Below are 18,509 nucleotides of genomic sequence, written 5' to 3'. Positions count from 1 at the left end.
ATTTTGGTGTTGGTACCGGCCTCGTACACACTGGGGAGAGTTACATACAGACATTCAAAAAATGGAAGTCAAATATGTTATCCAGGTTTCATTTCTTTCTCAAAGTCAGAAAATCACATGTTGGTACACATTTGCTGGTGTGTGAAAAATGAAGTGCAGGTTGTTACTGAATCTCATTTTTAGCAGGAAAGTCTTGAGTGTATGCCCTGTACATCATATTGGCATGTTATTTACTATGATAATAAATAAATCAATCTATTCTGAGAACCTGGTTCTTGTTTTTCAGCTAACTTGTTGACTAGGTCTGGTAAATGCAATTGTTCAGATTTCTTCATGCTGCAACCCTTGGAAATGTTACAAACCCTTTTACAAGAGGGTGGCACCCAACAGAATTCAAACTGCTGACACATAAATGGGCTTTAATGTCTGCAGAGTCTTCAGTCAGCTCCATTATATTCCTCTCAAACGAAACCACAAAATGTATTCAATAACATCACAGTTTCATTAGCTCAAACTCCACTGTTGTTAGCTGCAAGCAATATGGCCAGAAATCCTTGCGTTTAGAAGAAAACGCAGATCACATCTACTTGACTTTGCTTCCTCTGAGAATTCAGAAACCCAGACAAATAAAAATCCCTTGTTAGAAAGAAACAGAAGGAGATCTCGAAAAAATAAAGACTAGCTGGTCCTACAAACTTTGGTTCCGTTTGATAGCACTCAGCACATTGTTAAAGGCTATGTGAAGACATATTTGAGAACAGAGGCAAATGCCATGGATATTCCCAGATAAATAATCACAACATGAACATGGTCCAGCAAAATTCTTAATATGAAGGAGAAGGTAACATGCAGTCGTCACAACTTTAATTCTAACACTTAAAGATGAAGCACTAAAATGCCTTAAATCAGATGATGTCTGCTCCCATTTCAGTTGATCATTAAATTTTTTCCATGTGTTTGGGGTTGCAGCCCTGCCTGACTCCTTCTGGATAGCATCTGATGCATGAAAGCATCACAGAAGCAGATCTGTCCATGCCATGATTAAAACACACACACAGAAAGCTGCTTGGACTGCTGTGCAAAATAAAAATGCATTTTCTTCCTTTGCATTCCTTCAAAACACATCCCTCTTTTAACATCAGTCTTTCAAAGGGTGTTCTTGTTACTACAAAATGGAAGCAAATACAGATGGAAGTTTGAGCACATCTTTTAAGGGTTTCCAGGCAGCCTCTATCAGCCCATAGCAAAGGAGTGTCTGGTAAGCTGTCTTCTATCTTCTCCACCATACTCATCTCTAGTTCTGTTTCTAAGGTCAGTAAAAACACAGAGAAGTGATTATGCAGGAACTAGCTCTAAGGGATTATGCTATTTGTCAAAATAATAACAGTGAATTCAATATGTGTAAATCTCTTCTCCCTGTGCAGTAGATTTGTGCTCTGGTGCACACATGGGATATTGATAGGAGTCATTTCCTAGGCACTTGCCTTTGGAAGGAGTTTGTGATTGATATAATAAGAATCCCAAATTTTCTAAGGACCCACAAATTACAGGGGACGGTCCCTCAGGTTCTTTCTGCTAACTGCTGAGCTACTTAGCATTTTTATCAGTGACATGAAAGTAAACATAAAATCAACTCTGGTAAAGTCGGCAGATGACATGGACAACAAAGATGAGAGGTCACTGGTGCAGGGTGATTTATTAGTAAGAAAACAGCATGTGTTTTCCCACATCCTAATGTAAAGGTGTGAAGAAGTTGTGACTGTAAGAGGTTGTTAAGGAATCGGGGACTGACCTTGAATGAAAAGATAGAAATGAAAGCTTTGTGGTCAAAGCACATGTCCTGGTAAGTGCCAGTCCCTGAGGAGATACATTTGCCGAAAGAATAAGCCTTTAAGACAAGAGTGGGGGAACCAAAGGATCAAGAGGCTATACTATGGCACTGATTCATCCCGTAGAAGGCTTAAGCCCATCTGAGAATCCTAACAGCCTTGCAGCCTCATGACATGAAACCAGCCTCACTGCTGGGTGTGACTCCATTTCTGGGGAACTGCCAGGGAGCAGAAAATCTGGGGTTCATTTGACTATTGGTGGGGATCCAACCTTCATCTACTGGCAGGGGGGGTGAAATGTATGGCTCAGCCATTACTGGCTAGGCCGTGTGCCTCCTGGCATCTCTGATGGGACAGAGGGGCTGCCAGAATTTGGGCTATCCCAGTGAGGAACACCAGCCTTTCACAACACATGGATATGTAGATGCAGACATGGACCCTAACTTTAGCTTTAGCCAACCTGTCATCATGTAGATGAGGCACAGCCAAAATGGTGTCACTTTGTCCTGTTCTGGTATCTGTAGTCCAGGAAGATGTCAATAATAGCAGGTTTGGAGAATTTGTCTTTTAAAGGTTGAAGCTCATCACGGATAAAGAGAGGGACTGGATTTGGTCAGTCTGTAAGTGCCACCACAAGGAACAAAGCTTCATACAGGGCTATGTGGTATAGAAGACAGAAGTGTAACACCACCCAGGAGCTGGAAAGTGAAAACAAACATGTTCAGACTAGACATTAGAAGTGCTGATGCTTGACTACTGGAAGAACCTCCCAAAAACCTTCCTGTGTTTCTTTGCCCTTGCTGTTTTAAAATCTACATTAGTTGCCTTCTAGAATAGAATTGGATTTGAAAAACCCAGCAGTAACTCTAGTCTATGGGGCCTTCTAGTCTATGACTATAGGAAGACCACTTCCTTTCTTTTCCCCCAGGGTGGAGGCACCCCCACATCAGCATAGAGTTGTTTTTGTTGTTGTTGACTTTCTTTTCAAACAGCATATTTCAGAGTACAGTCATAGGCTGTGCTAGATGAAATGCCAAAGGAATAAACTTCCTGTATGATATGACATTGCCAGGGATGATAAGGACTTAAGGCAGGCTGGAATGGAGAAACCAAGCCAGTCTTCCTCTCATACAGACCAGGAATAAATCCAGAATTTGCCACTTAAACCAAGATTTGTCTTTTACAAATCTTGCTTGGAAGAGAGACAGAGAGACATGATGTGACTATCTTATGGCCCCTCCAGAATGAGAAGTGCCATTTGGGAGTGGGGATCCTACAGAAGCTCACCTAAAAACATCAGAAGAAGAAGGAAGTGTTCTGAGAAATTTGGTTGTCGCTATCTAAGACTATAAATAGGCTTTTAGGAAGCCTGAAAGCTCCTATAGTTTTACTTGTTATTTTAAAATGTTAATGTCATTTTAGAGCTCATGAAAGACATGAGATTGCTGGTGAAGACCTGTCTAGCCACATATAGGATCAGCAAGAAATTCAGGTTCTTCCATCCCATTCAACCTTGCCGTAGAAGAAAGACCAGCTCATGGTAAGTTTTGGTCTTTATTAACAGTTCAGCCTCCAGGCTCCCTGATGGCCCATGTTTAGTCTGAGGCCTGCTTTGTGATGCTGATATGTGTTACCTGGAAACTAGCCTGTTAGCAGCCATTTATTTCTTCTTATTTTACACCATGTTGTTTAGAAAAAAAAGTTGCAGTGCCACAAGAGGAACAGAGGTTGAATTTACAGAATCTCCCACTATGCCTCTAGTTAGTATGCCTTAATAGAATAGCTCAAAAAGGATACTTCAGCAGAACATGGATCTTTAACAGTGTCTCTATGCACTGGACAGCGAGATCATCACTTCAGGCTGCCAGTTTTTAACAAATTCCACTTGTGTCTTCTTGACTCCTTGTGGCTTCACCCACCATTCAATGCCCCTTCCAAGAACCATGCACTGAGACCCTAGCTGGCTATGGTCTGGTTATTTTCAGGTTTTACTTTTTACTGTAAAATTTGTTCCTATTAATTCCAGATAAGAGGAAAAAAATATTTTGTGAAAGTAAGGGCTTTTGAATTATTTTTTTTTCTTCAGCTTTTATAATCAGAAAGCAACATAAATTGTTTTCTGGGTTGGATGAGTCAGATTGAGCTGATAATCATTAACATTGCATCAGAACACTGCTTTAAAAAAATAAAATACTTCTTGTAAACATCTGATTTAAAAAAAGAAAAAAAGAAAAACACAGGTTAGAAGCTGACAGAAATTATTAGCAATAAGCTCTTTCGCATAGAAATAGGCTTATTACCATGCAGTTGCAGCTGCTGGCATGAGCCTGGCTTGATGCCAGCTGTGTCCTGCAAAAACCATCTTTCCACCTAACTCCAGGAAAAACACCAGCAAGACAGGGTTGCATTCGCTTCTCAGTCTCTGCATTATATACTCTCATTGATGCTGGCAGCAGTCCTGTGCATGTGTGTAAATGTTTCTAAATGTGAAAAAAAAATGTCAATTTTGCCTTTTCAGCTGGTAGACCTGTGGGAAAGGATTGAGGGCTGCTTTTAAAAGATAGGGGCAGAAGGGTAGGGGGATGTGTTTTATTATGTCTTTGAAAGCTAGTAGAGGACACTGGGGAAGGAAAGAATAAATTAAGTGCGGCTACATAGAGATCTTAGTGTAAATCAGATTTGCTAGACTTTGGGGGGGGTAGGGGGGGGGAGTGTTGTTAGTTTGTTGTTGTTGTCTTTTAGTCAGCAGAAGCTTATCCTCTGCATGATGCATGGCACCCTTCAGGTTCTGAGCCCACACTCAGATGTTGAAGCACACTTGTGGTTTGCTGAGATCTGGTGTTGTTTGCTTACTTTTTTTGGCCAAGGACTTTTCCATGTGATTACACTGTAGAAAGTATGCCATAGATTACATAGACCTCAATCAGGTTACAAGGAGAGAACGCAAGTCTGCATTTAGGAAACCATCTTCAATCCCAATAGGAATAACTTCAAACATTTGACCTTCAAACGTTTTTGTTATTGACTTGGTTAAATGTAGGATCAGATGCTGCAAATGTCAAGGCTGTTCACTTTGCTGGGAGACAAAAATAGTCATAATTAAAATAAAAACTGAAGCAAAAGAACCCAAAACGTTCATTACTTTGCAGGATCAGGCTTGAGGTGTGGAAAGCACAATGGTAGCAACCTTCCGCTTTAACAGTGATTTTTGCATTTATTCTAAAAGGCCAAATTATGTAAGATTTTGTCAACTGTAGTTGAATGAGAGTGAAAAATACTGGCTGTAAAGGAGGTGAGTGAAATGGCTTTATGGGGAGCACAAAAATCACTGCTGAAGTCATGATCACCCTTATGGCTGCAAACAATGACCTTTGCCGAAAAAACTCAAAGGTCCGGAGCACAGTGCTCATGCCTAGTCCAATTTCAAGTCAATCGAAGGAAGCAAAATACAAAGGGAAAGGTCATATTGACTTAGTGTAACAGTCTTAATGAATCTGGCTCTCTCTTTTGCATTTCTAGTTGAAACATGAACTCAGTGGCTCATTCCCTTCCTCTGTGTGCTGTTTCAAAACACATGGGTAGAGGGAATAAGCTTTTGCTCAGCTTGATCCCTGAATAGCACTGTGTTTAAACAGAGCCTGAAAAGCAGTCTTTTTATTTTTAGCAGCAGTATTTTCTAAAAGGAGCTGTTGTTGACAAGAAAAGCCACTCATATTTGAATACGAAACACTTACAGCACTTTAAGTGCGAGGGGAAAGGTAAGCAATGCTATCCAAAGCATTTGGGAGTCACAATCAATAAGGAAGGGACTGTGAAGGATTTGTGGACAGGAAATATTTATTTATTTCTCCAAAACAATTGCCCTGTGCAGACCTGGAGTATTTATTTGCACGGCTACAGCTTATAGGTGCAGCAGTCATGGACCAGCACCCAGCTGTATAAAGCAGTGCACAAATGCAGATCAGAAAGACAGGCTCAAATCTAAGAAAAGCGATCATAGATGTATGCAGACGGGTAGCTGGAGGAATGCAAGAAAACAAAGTGGGATTATAATGTTTGAGTTCTTATTGCAAAACAAAACAAAAGTACTGAAAGGTAAAAGGATAACATTTATTTGTATACTTTTAAAGCTGCTGCTCCCTCCTCCAACTCCAGTCCTGCCATGATGTCCCAATGAAATAAATTAACCTCTTAATAACACCTGAGCAGCAGCAGCAGCCAAGGGTAGAAGTCTAGGTAGACAAATGCTTAAAGTTTACTAAGTACTTAAAAACCACGACAAGCAGGCCTTAAAATGGGAAGTGTCAGACAAGCCTTTAATAACAGGTAACACTACCAGCCCCACCTATAATTGCTGTATTCCTCTCTCCACCCTCTGAATGTCACTTCATTTCCATCAATTGCAGCTTTTCTCCGGGCACAGATGGTGCCTTAGCAATGTCTGCACACTGCTTCACAAAAAAATGGGGTGACTTTTCTGTCTGAAGCTCTCAGGAGTTGCTGTGAGATCAGTATGAAATGACAAGAGCACAAATAATAGCAACAGTAAGGAAAAAGGAGGTCCACTTTGCCCACATCTCGCTGTGCTGATGCTATCATATCCACAGTATGGTTTGAGGGAACCTTGAAAGCCTGCACGCAGAGGGAATAACGTACTGAAAGGAATACATTTACTGTGCATCACATAGTCCCCATTAGGAGATTGTTATGATCATATTACTATGTGCTTTGTCTTCAAACAGAGGCTTTGCTGGCTTTTTCACCCATAAGCAAGAAAAAATACTCGGCATACTTGTTATCAGTCTCTTAGTTCAGATTTTCTCTCTGATGTGCAGCTGCTTCATTTTGGTTCTCTGTTCCAACAAGACGGATTATTGTCACCTTTTCTGTAACAGTTTCCTTATGCTCCTGGAACTAGACGACAGTCAAGAATATTACTATGAATCTGAGAGAGGTGTGTGTTTTAGATGAGTAGAGATGGTTGCATTTTTGTGTTTTGACGTTATTTTACACCAAGTGGACTAAAGGATTTTTTACAATTATATCGGTGCTTAATAACCAGACAAATATATTCTTTTTCAGACGGCTTGCTCCAGCTATTTGGAGAGGCTCAGTGACCACACAAATCACTTGGAAGCTGTTAACGCTGATTGGGTATGAGATGCTTTTTTAAATATCTGATGTGCGATCAGGAAATAATAAGAAATAAAAAAATCTGTGGGGTGAGTTTTCAAATAAATACAGGCTTGTGAGACAAATTAGGGAAGCTTTTGAGAGACAGTGCCTCAATGAATAAGCTCCTGTGTACTTGTAGTAATGTAACACACAAATCACAGTAAACTAAGCGTGATGCTTTGATTTGCAAAAATATGCAAGAATATCCTTTCAACTATCCGATCAGTTCTACAGCGAGCCCTCATGCTACCAAAAGGTCAGACTCCAAAAGGGTTAAGTATTGACTGACAAGAGGATGAAAGGAAGAGCAACAGAATGTAGGTGTATAAAGGTCTTGGGGGACATTCCTAAAAGTCAGCATCGGTTTTTACATTTCTTGCACAGGAGCAGATATGAATTTCAAATAATGAATAGACTTGAATCGTCTGTACTTTTCAGAAGTGTGAAACTCATGTTTAACTGTGCCCATGCTGAACACTTTCCTTCTGTTTTCATCCTTACGCTTTCATTCATTTGAAAATTCATGCCAGAAATTCATCAGTTTTGCTCCTTCTCACCCATTTTCACCTGTGTAGAAAAGACCATGCAATTTCTACAGCCATTAGCTGCATAATGCAGCTACAAAGGAACAAATACGGGTGAAAACTATTAGTTACCCAGGGGTGACAGTGTGTTAGAAACAAAGGAGTCTGAAAGCAAATAAAAATAACAGGCACCACAAAAAAAATGTCTTGCAGCCTAGGCAAACGCAGGGGGTTGGGAAGCTGGGCAGGGCATGCGCCCCTCAGTCCTGCTGCAACAGAGCCGCGGTAGGGATGATGGCCCTGTGGCAGGGCCCTCTGTGATGGTGGTGGCCAAACAGCAAGACTCGCTGGGTGAGTGGGTGAATCAAACAGGCCCCTGGCAATCTGTGCTCCACTCTCCTTATTTAGGGGCAGGATGTTTTAGGAAGGGAGAGTCTGCTGGCAACCTGATCCTCCCTCCGGTTGTGGGGATCTTCAAAGGAGATGGTGCTGGCAGCTGACGTCCCCCCCTGCTCCTGCTGCTTTTTTTTTCCTCATTCACTCTGCAGATGCCTCCCCCCTACAGACCTGCTGACCAGCTCCTTCTTCCTCCTCACAGATGGAGTGTGGCCCTGTGCGAGGCTTTCCTACTGTGTGCCATGTTGGCCCTCGCCACAGCCTCTAAATGGGAGCAGGAGCCTGGCGTTGAGGATGGTGATGGCAAACAGACTGCCACTGGGAGGATAAAAGAAATGACTTCTGAGAAGGAGCTTGCTGCAATCCCTGGTGCTTCCCAATATACAATAGTGGCTTCATCCCTGCCCCATCACACTTCACATGCACAGGGTTAAATACATCTGCTTGCAAAGTTGGCAGTGACCTTTTCCCACTTGTATTTCTAGAGGGCAAAGTTGGCACTGGCCTATGCCCACTTACGTTTCTAGAGGCCTGGGTGCCAAGAATTATGCCCTTTGCCTAAAGAAGCTTTGCAAGCCATCCCTGTACGCTTGAGGTACAAGGAGAGTTTGCCTTGTCCAACCCTGCAGAAAGGCAGAAGAGCTTGGAAACTGTGAGTCCACATTCCAGCCCCAAATCTCCAGCCATGCAACTCCCATACAATGAGATGTGGCACAGTGCTTTGCTGGGTAGCTGCAGGGACAATGGGGTGAAACATGTACTGTGTGTGCATGCTGCCTTTCCAGCAGTCCAACTGCTTCCTGATAAACTGCACCAAGCAATGTTGCTGTAGACAGCAATATCTAACCCTTGGAATGGTTTCAGTCAAACCACACTTATCTGTCAGCACGTGTGAGGAGAAAGGTGGGTGGAAGAAAAAAGTCAGAGCCGGCACAGCAGCAAATATTGACACAAAACAATAGCAAAACATTATTGTAAAACCCACACAAATGAACGGGTGAGTCTGTGGATAAGCACAGCCCAGGCGAGTGCTTCAGAATCATGCATTAATGTTATGCTTCCAGGGCTAAAGAATGCACTTGGAGAAACACAGCCTGCGTAAGCACTGCATGCAGAAACTGTGACGAGGGAAATTCAGTAAGTGTCACAGTCATGGAGAAGGGCAGATATTACTATGCATAATAAAGTGCAAACTGGCTTGGTCTTTGTTCTTTGTTTGTTTGTCTGTCTGGAATTTTTTTGTTTGTTTATTTAATTGCCTTTTCTTTTGTTCTGTTTGGTTGTTGCACCTGTTTGTTGTTTTTTGATTATTCATTTTTTATCTGGGAAGCTCCACTGGACATCTTTAACTCTCAGGAAACGCTTTCTTGATCAGGTGCTTGGAACCTGGCAGGATGAGACCCACATTTAACATTCACACTAAAACTTAACCTTGAGTCACAATAGCCCACATTAAAAAAAAAAGTCTTTGCTTAGCCACACAGCAATAAAAAGTAGCCAGTTGCATCGCCTGCATGGCACATGCTCGTGTACACTTAACTACCTGCTTTCCTCCTGAGATGGCTGAAATTTTCTCTTCCTTTTTTTTCTTTTCTGTCAGGAAGTTTTACAATGGAAAAGCAAATTTTTCCCCTATTACATTAATCAGGAGGTATAACGTGTCTAAAATAATTTGCATGTTTTTCGTAATAAAGCTGGACATAATTCCCTCCATGAAATGTCTTCCCGTGTAAAGTCCCTGTTCTCAATCTGCTTTTTTCTGATATCAGGTTAGGGCAGAAGCAGACGGTGCTGCCCATCCTCCTGGCCTCAGTATCAAGGCTTTGGTCAGCTGTGGTTCCTCTGTTTCCCTTCAGAATACCAAGCAAGCCATAGATTTTGGTAGACGGAGACTGTGTGGAGCATTCCACCGGCTGCCTAAGTATACCCAAATCTGCCCCTCAGTCCTACTGCAGCTCCCCAGCTTTGATTGATATTTTCCTGTCCCGTATGATATGGTCCCAATAACCCGAGTATGGTGGGTGCTCAGGTACTCCAGAAACAGGATCCAGTTGGATGAACAAATCGAGACACTGACCCAAACAGTTCTCTTCTAGGTCTGCTTCTGAGTAATGGCATTCACCTTTTATTCCTTTAGCCAGGTTGTGCCATTGGGTTTGGATCAAATTCCCCTACTGAAGCCACCTGTCAGCAAAATACGGTCACCCTTTGAGAAGGGGAATGGCACAACAGTGAAATTATGGCACACTGCATCTTTTTTTTTGGGGGGGGGGGGGGCGGAGCTCACAAAACTATTTGTTCGTGGCATCAGCCTTACTACAGGAGAAAGGTAATACTGGGCTGTGCAAATGCAGGCACAGGAGTTTGCGAAAGCACATTTTCCCTCCCCGTGCTTCATATGCAGAAATGCTATACTATTTACTCATTTGGATGATGACTAGGAGACACATTACCATAAGCATTACGGAGATGAATGCCTCAAATTTAGGAATTCATGTCCCAGTTGTTACTCTGAGAAAATAGCTGTGGACATGGATGGAAGCTTAGCTCAACTAACAGCGTAAAAATCAGATCTTGGGAGCAGATGTGAGTGTAAGCCGCAGAAACAAAACAAGAGCGTGATACAGAAGTAGCAACAAAAACAAAACAATTTTCAGTAGCGCTGCATAGCCGTCTTTCTTTAATGGATTATATGTTTTCCTCTTCAGGCAACAGGGATTTGAGACATGCAAATTCTAGCATGGGGCTGAGTTGAGCAACTATGCACTTGCAGGTGAGTAATCCCACTGACCTCCCCAGGATGGCTCATGCAAGCTCGGCACAGTCAAAAAGGACACTGGCAGCACTAGGCTGAGTGCACCATCTGTACATTGCCTTGCTGGAGCTTGGAAGCTTCTCGTGGGGCTCCCATCACTGCAAAGCCACTCCGATACACAGCGAGTGTGTCCTGGGGAAGGAATTCGTTTGATTAGTTTTCTTAGGCTTTTTTTTGTTTGTTTGTTTGTTTTTTCACAGAAAGAACATTTCAAGGTTACTCTGTGAGAGTGATCAATCATTTAAAACGTGCATTCTCTGATTATATTTGAGAAACATATTAATTAAAAAAATAAAAAAGGAGAAAAAAAGAAAAAGAAAAATGAGCAGTGTATATTCTGGCAATGAAAAACCAGAAAAATTAGTTGAGCCCTCAATTTTTTTTTTTCCTTTTCACCAGGTTTCTAACACTTAGGTCTGAAAAGAGGAAAAGGAGAAAAAGAAAAAGCACCTTGCTAGTTCTTTCACGTCACTGTGCACACGAGAACAGCTCACCGGGCTTCACCTGACTTCCTGTCTTCGTAGTCTGGAGAATGCTGTGAGATGCTACGGGTGTCTGCCCGTGAGGCAGCTCGGAACTGGCTCCACAAGCACTGTGTTTACCAGAGAAAACAGTAAAAATCTCTGCTCAGTTCACTGCACACTGCACAAGCCAAATGGCAAAGAGATGTATTTTTTTTTTTTCTGTGCTCGGAAGTAAATGGCAGTGCCAACACATACAAATATGCGTCTGTTGCTAATGAGGTGTTTACAGCCCCTGCCTTGCCAATTGCATGTGTGTAGTACCTCAGCCCATCTTCACCTTCAGGGCTCTGGGTAGGAGACAATAAGTGCAAATTAACGTATGGACATGCATTATCTCCTCCAGCTTGGACAAGGACTGGAAACCTCTCTAAGTATTTTTAAATGCCACAGCTCGCTACCAGGGCTTTAAAATCCCTTCTCCCACCTCTTTGCTGATGGTTAAAATGTTCTGGGGACAGGACAAGATGTTTATAATCGCAGGACATTTCACTCTGCACTCTGTTTTAGCGTGTGGGGGGAATAATAATTGTATTCAGACTTGAAATGGATTGGGTTACGCAGTTCAGAGCACAAGCACCTGCAGCAAATTAATTTGTTGTAGCACATTTATTATCTCATAGCTTCTCTTTAGGCTGCAGCTGTTGCTATTATGTTAATAATGTTTTTTATCACCACTGTATACAACAGGTTATGGTAATACAGAAATTTTGGGGCGAGAGGTGTTTCTTTCTTAATTTTATTTCTCAAGAAAAAAGAAAAGAAAAGAAAGATGGGGAGAATATAGCACGTAAGCATTGATCAGGCATTTAGCTCTGCGTTTATTAGCTGATTTGAAAGAGAATGGGCAACAGAAATTAGAAAAGAGTAACAATAGACAAAGATGGCGCGTGCAGAATTTGTGAAAGCAAAAAAGAAGAAGAAGAGGTGGAAAAAAAAGAAAGAAAGAAAGAAAGAAAGACCGAACACCGCAGTGCTGGGGTGGTGAGTGTTCGGGTGGGGGCGGGGAAAATGCTGCAGTTTTCGTGAAATAATAAGGTGGAAAAAAAGGCATACAAAGAGTAGGTTTTTCATTGTCTGTAAAATATAAACACAGATGAATTCTGTCTTTGGTTTGTTCATGCTTTTCACTCTGCACAGCAGGGATGTTCTTAAGAAGTTGCCCTCTGCGAAATTTCACTAAATGGAAACCGTGGACCCTGCATGATGCGATTATAATCACACCAGCCATTCTTTTTACATAATTTTTTGTTTAAAATCCAGTAATGCTTCTTGTTTTTAAAACATATATCTATATCTCTACGTGCATCTAAACCGGCGCTGGTTTACGTCCCCTCAGCAAAGCGCAAGCTGGAGCTATAACTGGCTGTATCCCATCCACAAATCTCAATGGACTCAAAAACAATATGAAAATTTTTAGCTGACAAGAACATGTCTGCTGCCTGCAGTCACTGCAATAGCTCACCATGTTGCCTACTAACCAAAAGATCAAAAATTATCGATTTCATGGCGCTGCGTGCTTTGGATAGAAAAGCTACTTTAAAATTTGCATTATTTAAGAAACGAATTAAGAGAAAAGACCTGTGTTTTAGAGCAGTTTGGAATGCAAGAAATGGCTTTATGTTTTAATCTTATCAATGATTTACTATAATTCTATTATTTTTACCAGCTGGGGTCTGGAAATGATTTTTTTTTGCCGATGAATTTAGGATTTTGCCGCAGTATACATCTGCAGTCCCAGAATCCTCTGGTAAGATAATCCCTCCTGCGATGGGGAAACGCCTTTAACCTTTTCGTGAATGAGAAATCTGCAACCATTTTGAAATAAAAAGGGGGAAAGAAGGATGATTTCTAAAAGCTGGAATGAAATTTACTGCGAATTGAAAGGACAATGAAAGGAAAACATACTGTAGTCGCGTTGTGTCGGTGGAGTTTCCAGCCGTTGTCTCCATCGCTCAAACCCTTTCTTCCATGGTGTCCGTACGGACGCCTGGAGAATGGCGTCACCCGTACTGCGTGCGGGCGAGAGATGGAGAACCATGATCGGAGACAGACGGAGCTTCCTTGCCAGGAGTGCAGAAATGCTACAACCTCCATTCTGCAGACTGGAAGGAGAATTTCGACTGCAAGTCATTGATTTTGACCAGTGGGTCCTTAGGACTACCAGGCTGCGTTAGGATAGCCAAGTGCCCAGGTAGCGAGAGGTGCTTACAGCTGCTTGGTGCTTACACACCGAAAGGGAAGAGGAAATGTTCTGAGGCATAAGGAAAATGCAAAGCCCTAGCCCGTGCACAGCCTGTTTGGAGGTTTGTTCAAATGAACCTCCAGCCCCGATATGCTTGTATTTTCAGACCACGCAGTAATTAACACAGATTGGTCTGAGCAGAAAAAAAAAAAAATCAGGCCTTAATAATTTATTATCTTATGTTTTATGGCTATGTATTAGAATGAATTACTCAGAATTGGGAAATGTGGCCTAAAGCTATCGAAAGAAAAACGCAACATTTAGCAAGTATCTTTTAGAAAACAGCTTTGTACAGCTCCATCCAGCTCTCTAGTTAGAGCATTGACAATTAAAGGGTTACGAGTCAGAGTCAGTGGTTTCTTGTGGACCAAGTTTGATTAGGAGAGAAGGCGGCAGGTGTCACACCTCTGCCGCTGCCATTGTTTCCCCTTTGCGGCCAGCTTTCCTGCAGGGCTGGCTGGGCACCACTGCCATTGTTTTAAATTAGGAATAGGAGACCCAGAATGATTACAACAGGCACACGGAGAGATTTTAATTGAAAACTTAGGAGCTGAGAAATTCCGGTTAATGACAACATTTTTACAAGGACCAATATTGTAGATTTCTGTTTACCTTGATCACGCACTAAATCTTGAATATAAAGCCAGCCTGGTGTTTATTTGTTTGGTTAGTAGTAATTAAAATATATGTGTTGGTAGATGCAGTACTTCATGTTTATTCTGTTCCACAGTGTCTGCTGCTTAATATGCCAGTAATCAGATATTCTGATGAGTAATGCCTCAGCTGTTAAATCAGCTGGAGACTTTTTCAGTTTCTGAAGCGTACCTGATATATAAACTGTGGTAGATATTCACGTGCACTGAATTGAAGAGGGGAACACTAAGGTATGTTGCATTATATTTGGTATAAATCCAAAATAGGAACACTGAAGGAAAGAATTACCTGTTTTATTTTTTTTTAATATCAAATTGGTGACCAACAATAATTCTATTTCCAAGCTTGAAACATTCACAGAATACTCCAGTTTATGTCAATACAACCAGCTGACCAGATGTTTTCATCAGCATCTTCTATACTAATTTACTAATATTAGTGTCCCTCATTCCTTCTGAATGACCTACAGCTACACACTGGCAGATTTCTTTTTTTTTTCTGTCATTTTTGAGAAGAGGGAAATCTCACCAGTATTTTGAATTTGGCTATTCCTCTCCCTTTATCCATAAAGAATATTTTTTCTTTTTTTTTTTTTTTTTCATTAAAACTGAACTTGAGTGGCATGACTATTTGTTTAACAGAGCAAAAACACATGTATTAATAAACTGCAGTTCTCAAGTATGTGGCAGGAGCTACATTGATTAGTCTTGTATCTCAGAATGCTTAAATATTGCAGGCATCTCTGCTCTTTTCCACTTCATGCTTGTATGAAAGAGAAAACGCACTGTTTTTTTAATATACTACAACTTTACTTTGCTGGAAAAAGGTTTCTTCTATTTTCCTTTTTTTTTTTTTTTTTTTTAAGAGAATGGATCAGAATGATGCAATTTTTTTTTTTTAATTTTTTTTTGCTGACAAGTGAACATATACATTTTATCAGTGTCTGAAAAAATATCTGTAGTTGATTCTACAGCACATTCATAGAATATGCACAGTCAGAAGGCAATAATGCATTTGTTTTTAAGATCCAAACAGGAAATCAAAGATTCAGGCCCAGAGCCCTGGGTGTTTCTTCATAATTGGTAATTTTGCTTTATCCTTACATTAGGCTATGGCCACTCATTTGTTACCACGTTTCTTACAAACACAGCCAAATGCCAGGATTTCAAAGGGAAAGGGAAAGGTAAACCAACTAAGTTTACCTTTAGCTGTTTGTTATTTTTAATGGGCTTCCTGCTTTCTACAGTGTTAGAAGTTGGCGCTCCAAAAGCAGTGCTAAGGATTTTAAAAAAGAAAGGAAGAGAGGAAGAGAGGAAGGGAGGAAGGAAGGGAGGAAGGGAGGAAGGGAGGAAGGGAGGAAAGGAGGAAGGCAGGAAGGCAGGAAGGCAGGAAGGCAGGAAGGAAGGAAGGAAGGAAGGAAGGAAGGAAGGAAGGAAGGAAGGAAGGAAGGAAGGAAGAAGGAAGGAAGGAAACAAGAGTCTAGCACTATGTACTATAGTTGTTATAAATTTATAAAGAAGAGAAAAGAAAAGAAAAGAAAAGAAAAGAAAAGAAAAGAAAAGAAAAGAAAAAGGAAAAACTGCAACAAAAAGATTTAAATAATTATCTTTTAAAATTTAACCATGAAGATCTCCTTTGCACTGAGGATTTCTTACTGCAGGGATACACAATGGACACATTAGAAGACTGCTTGACCTTTTGAAAAAAAAAATATGTTGTCTAGCAGATAGTCACCAAAACAAACCTATTAAAGTATAAAGGAGCTCTAAGGAAACTTCTGAAGCTGCGTATTTACCCTCAGTGTTTCTGGGAGCTGGGGGAGAAGAGCAAATGAGGAAGAATAACTGGGATGTTTGCAAATTTATTCATGGAAGCCCCACGCTCTGATATCCAATATAACATCTGCTCTTCTATTTTTGGTACTGGACCATAAAACACTATTTTTGAAAAATCATAAAAACAATGTGTCTTTTAGAGAATTTTAAAATTGAACAAAGAACAGAATTACATGATAGAGTTAATTATAATGGCAACACTTCCAGCAATTAAGATATTAGTTTCCCTGGTGTAGGTTTGTGGGCATTTTTTTAAGTGAAATTTTAGAAAATGGTTAGCTCCCTAACAGCTACAAATTTCAAAGCTGAAATGAACCAAATTTCTATTAGCAGTGTGCCTAGATCTAAAAGCAGCCTAATCACTCTGCAGTGAAACAAATGCAGATTAAAATGACAATGAACCATGCAAGACTGAAACAGCGAAAATTCGACAAGAGTCTAGCACTACGTACTATAGGTGCTATGAATTTATATATATAAATATATGCAAAGTTGTACGTTTAAAACCTGTTTGTAAAAGGGCTAGTTCCAGTAGTCCTCACCAGGTCAAAAAGAAAAGCGGTCCACGGTTCAGGGGCCAGAAGATGCGGACCATAGCCCTCCTGCTCCTGCAGAATCCAGGCTCCAAAAGCCCCATCCTCATGGACCTCAGGGGGTGGGATGGCACACAAAGAGGCTCTGAAAGGTATCTGGGACCATGCAGTGAATGCATCAAGGACGTCTGACTGATTCTGCTGTTGTTATCAAGTGCCCAATGGAATCGCTTATAGGGAATTTGGCAATAATACCCTATAGAAGGAGCACTTTGTACTTATATAGTACCTTTGATCCAAGCATCTAAAAGGAGAGGTCTGTCATGACTGTTATGCCTGTTTTATAGAGGGCGAAACCGAGGCAGACAAGATTTTACCAAGATTGCACAGGGAAGTAGCTGCAGAAGGGAGGTGGACAAAGAAAGTAACTCTTCCCCCCATGCCTCTGTTAATGCCCCAAACTCAACTCCAGGAACATTTGCTTGTACCACAAGTGGAGTCAAACTTCAGGAGTCAAGAACAGCACGGTCCTTCTGCCCATTGCTGCACACTTCCATGGCATGCAGCACCACTGGATAATTCCCCTGGAAGGCGACCAGTGTTCACAGCCTGCTGCCCCTGCACTGCCAGCGATTGCTTTGCCAGCTCTTGCCGCCTCGTTGCCCTCATTCTTACCCTCCTTTTGGCCCGTGGAACCAAAACAGGCAACTGTCCTGAGAGAAAACACAGCGACAAACGAAGCTGGATGCTTTGGACCTCCAGCTACAGGGCTATCCAGGCAACATTTCACCTCTTACAGTGGGGACCTGAGGGTGCCCAGAGGCTGGCAGGGGGACACTGCTGCACGCCCTCCAACGGAACGGTTAGGAATCAAAGATTGTTATTATTAGAGTCACTCCTTCGAGAGCCATTTTAATGGGACAAGCCTCCCTGCCCTGCACGGGGTGCGGCCCCATAGGGATGGGAAGGGTGCCCGGGCCGCCTGGGAGGTTGGGGCGTGTTCTGCATGCAGCAAATCCTCCTATTTTCTTTTCTATTTTTTTTTTTTCCCCACAGGGAAGAATCCCATTTTTTTAAAAAAAGCAGCGACGGGAGAAAGTTCACGCGCAAAAATCATTGTAGAAAAGGCTTTTTTTTTTTTTTTTTCGGTTTGTGTATTACTGAATACAGCGAGAGGAAAAAGAAATCCGTCAGCGTCACTGTGCGAGCAGATAACTCACAGCCCGTGCCGCCGCCGTCCCGCAGCCCCCGCTGAGTGGAGGCGGCCCCGGTGGCTGTTTGAGGAGCGGGGGGCTGGGGGGCAGCTCGCTTCTTTCGTCAAACAGAAATAAATTGCACAACGAGCCACTTTTCTTCAGCACCCGCTTCCTGGAGAAAAACGCGGAGCGCGTTTCCGTCCACCCCCCCTCCCTTTTATCCCCCCGCGCCCCAGTCGGTCTGTGTGCGAATCGGGAGCGTGCGTTGCGAAACGTGCTTAAAAGCCAGGAAAAAAAAAAAATATATATATATATATATATACACTGAATATAATAATCTCCGTGCAAACAGAAGGCGCAGGGAAGCAGCCTCCAGGCCGATCTCCGCGGCCGCACCCCTCAAGCAGAACTTCTCTCGCTCGTTCCCTTCTCCCCCACCTCCGGAGCCCGGCGTCCCCGCCGCCACCTCCCCCCGCCCGCCCCCTCCCTCTCTCGCTCCCTCCCTCAGGCTGCTGCTGCTGCTGCCGCCGCGGCCTTCCCCCCGCTCTCTGCTGCCGCTTCCCTCCGCCGTCTCCCTCCGCCCTGGGAGCCGGGCACTATTTCTCCTCCCCCTGCCCTGTGCGCTGGGTGCCTGTGGAATGCTGCGCGCTGGGCCCGGCCGCGGCGGCAGGATACAGCCAGCCCGGCGCTCGCTATAAGAGCCTCCTTGTGAGCGCCGCCATTTTAAGCCTCTCGCCCGGTTCGGTGCTGGGAGCAGCAAGCAGCGGCGCTCGGGGACTGCCGCCG

The 18,509-nt window shown here is 42.5% G+C and overlaps 1 long non-coding RNA gene across 1 annotated transcript; it reads left to right on the top strand.

Annotated features, from left to right (window-relative positions):
* Positions 1-2,930: 2,930 nt before the first annotated feature.
* On the top strand, positions 2,931-11,374 carry LOC122159592. The gene is made up of 5 exons (XR_006168564.1): positions 2,931-3,369; positions 6,912-6,983; positions 8,127-9,061; positions 10,633-10,697; positions 11,139-11,374. It is a non-coding gene; the product is annotated as an uncharacterized LOC122159592 (long non-coding RNA).
* Positions 11,375-18,509: the final 7,135 nt, after the last annotated feature.

The sequence above is a fragment of the Centrocercus urophasianus genome, unplaced genomic scaffold, assembly GCF_019232065.1.
Source record: "Centrocercus urophasianus isolate 14NV4802_14NV808 unplaced genomic scaffold, USGS_Curo_1.0 seq_16, whole genome shotgun sequence".
NCBI lineage: Eukaryota > Metazoa > Chordata > Aves > Galliformes > Phasianidae > Centrocercus > Centrocercus urophasianus.
This window is presented reverse-complemented; position numbering and strand designations above follow the sequence as displayed.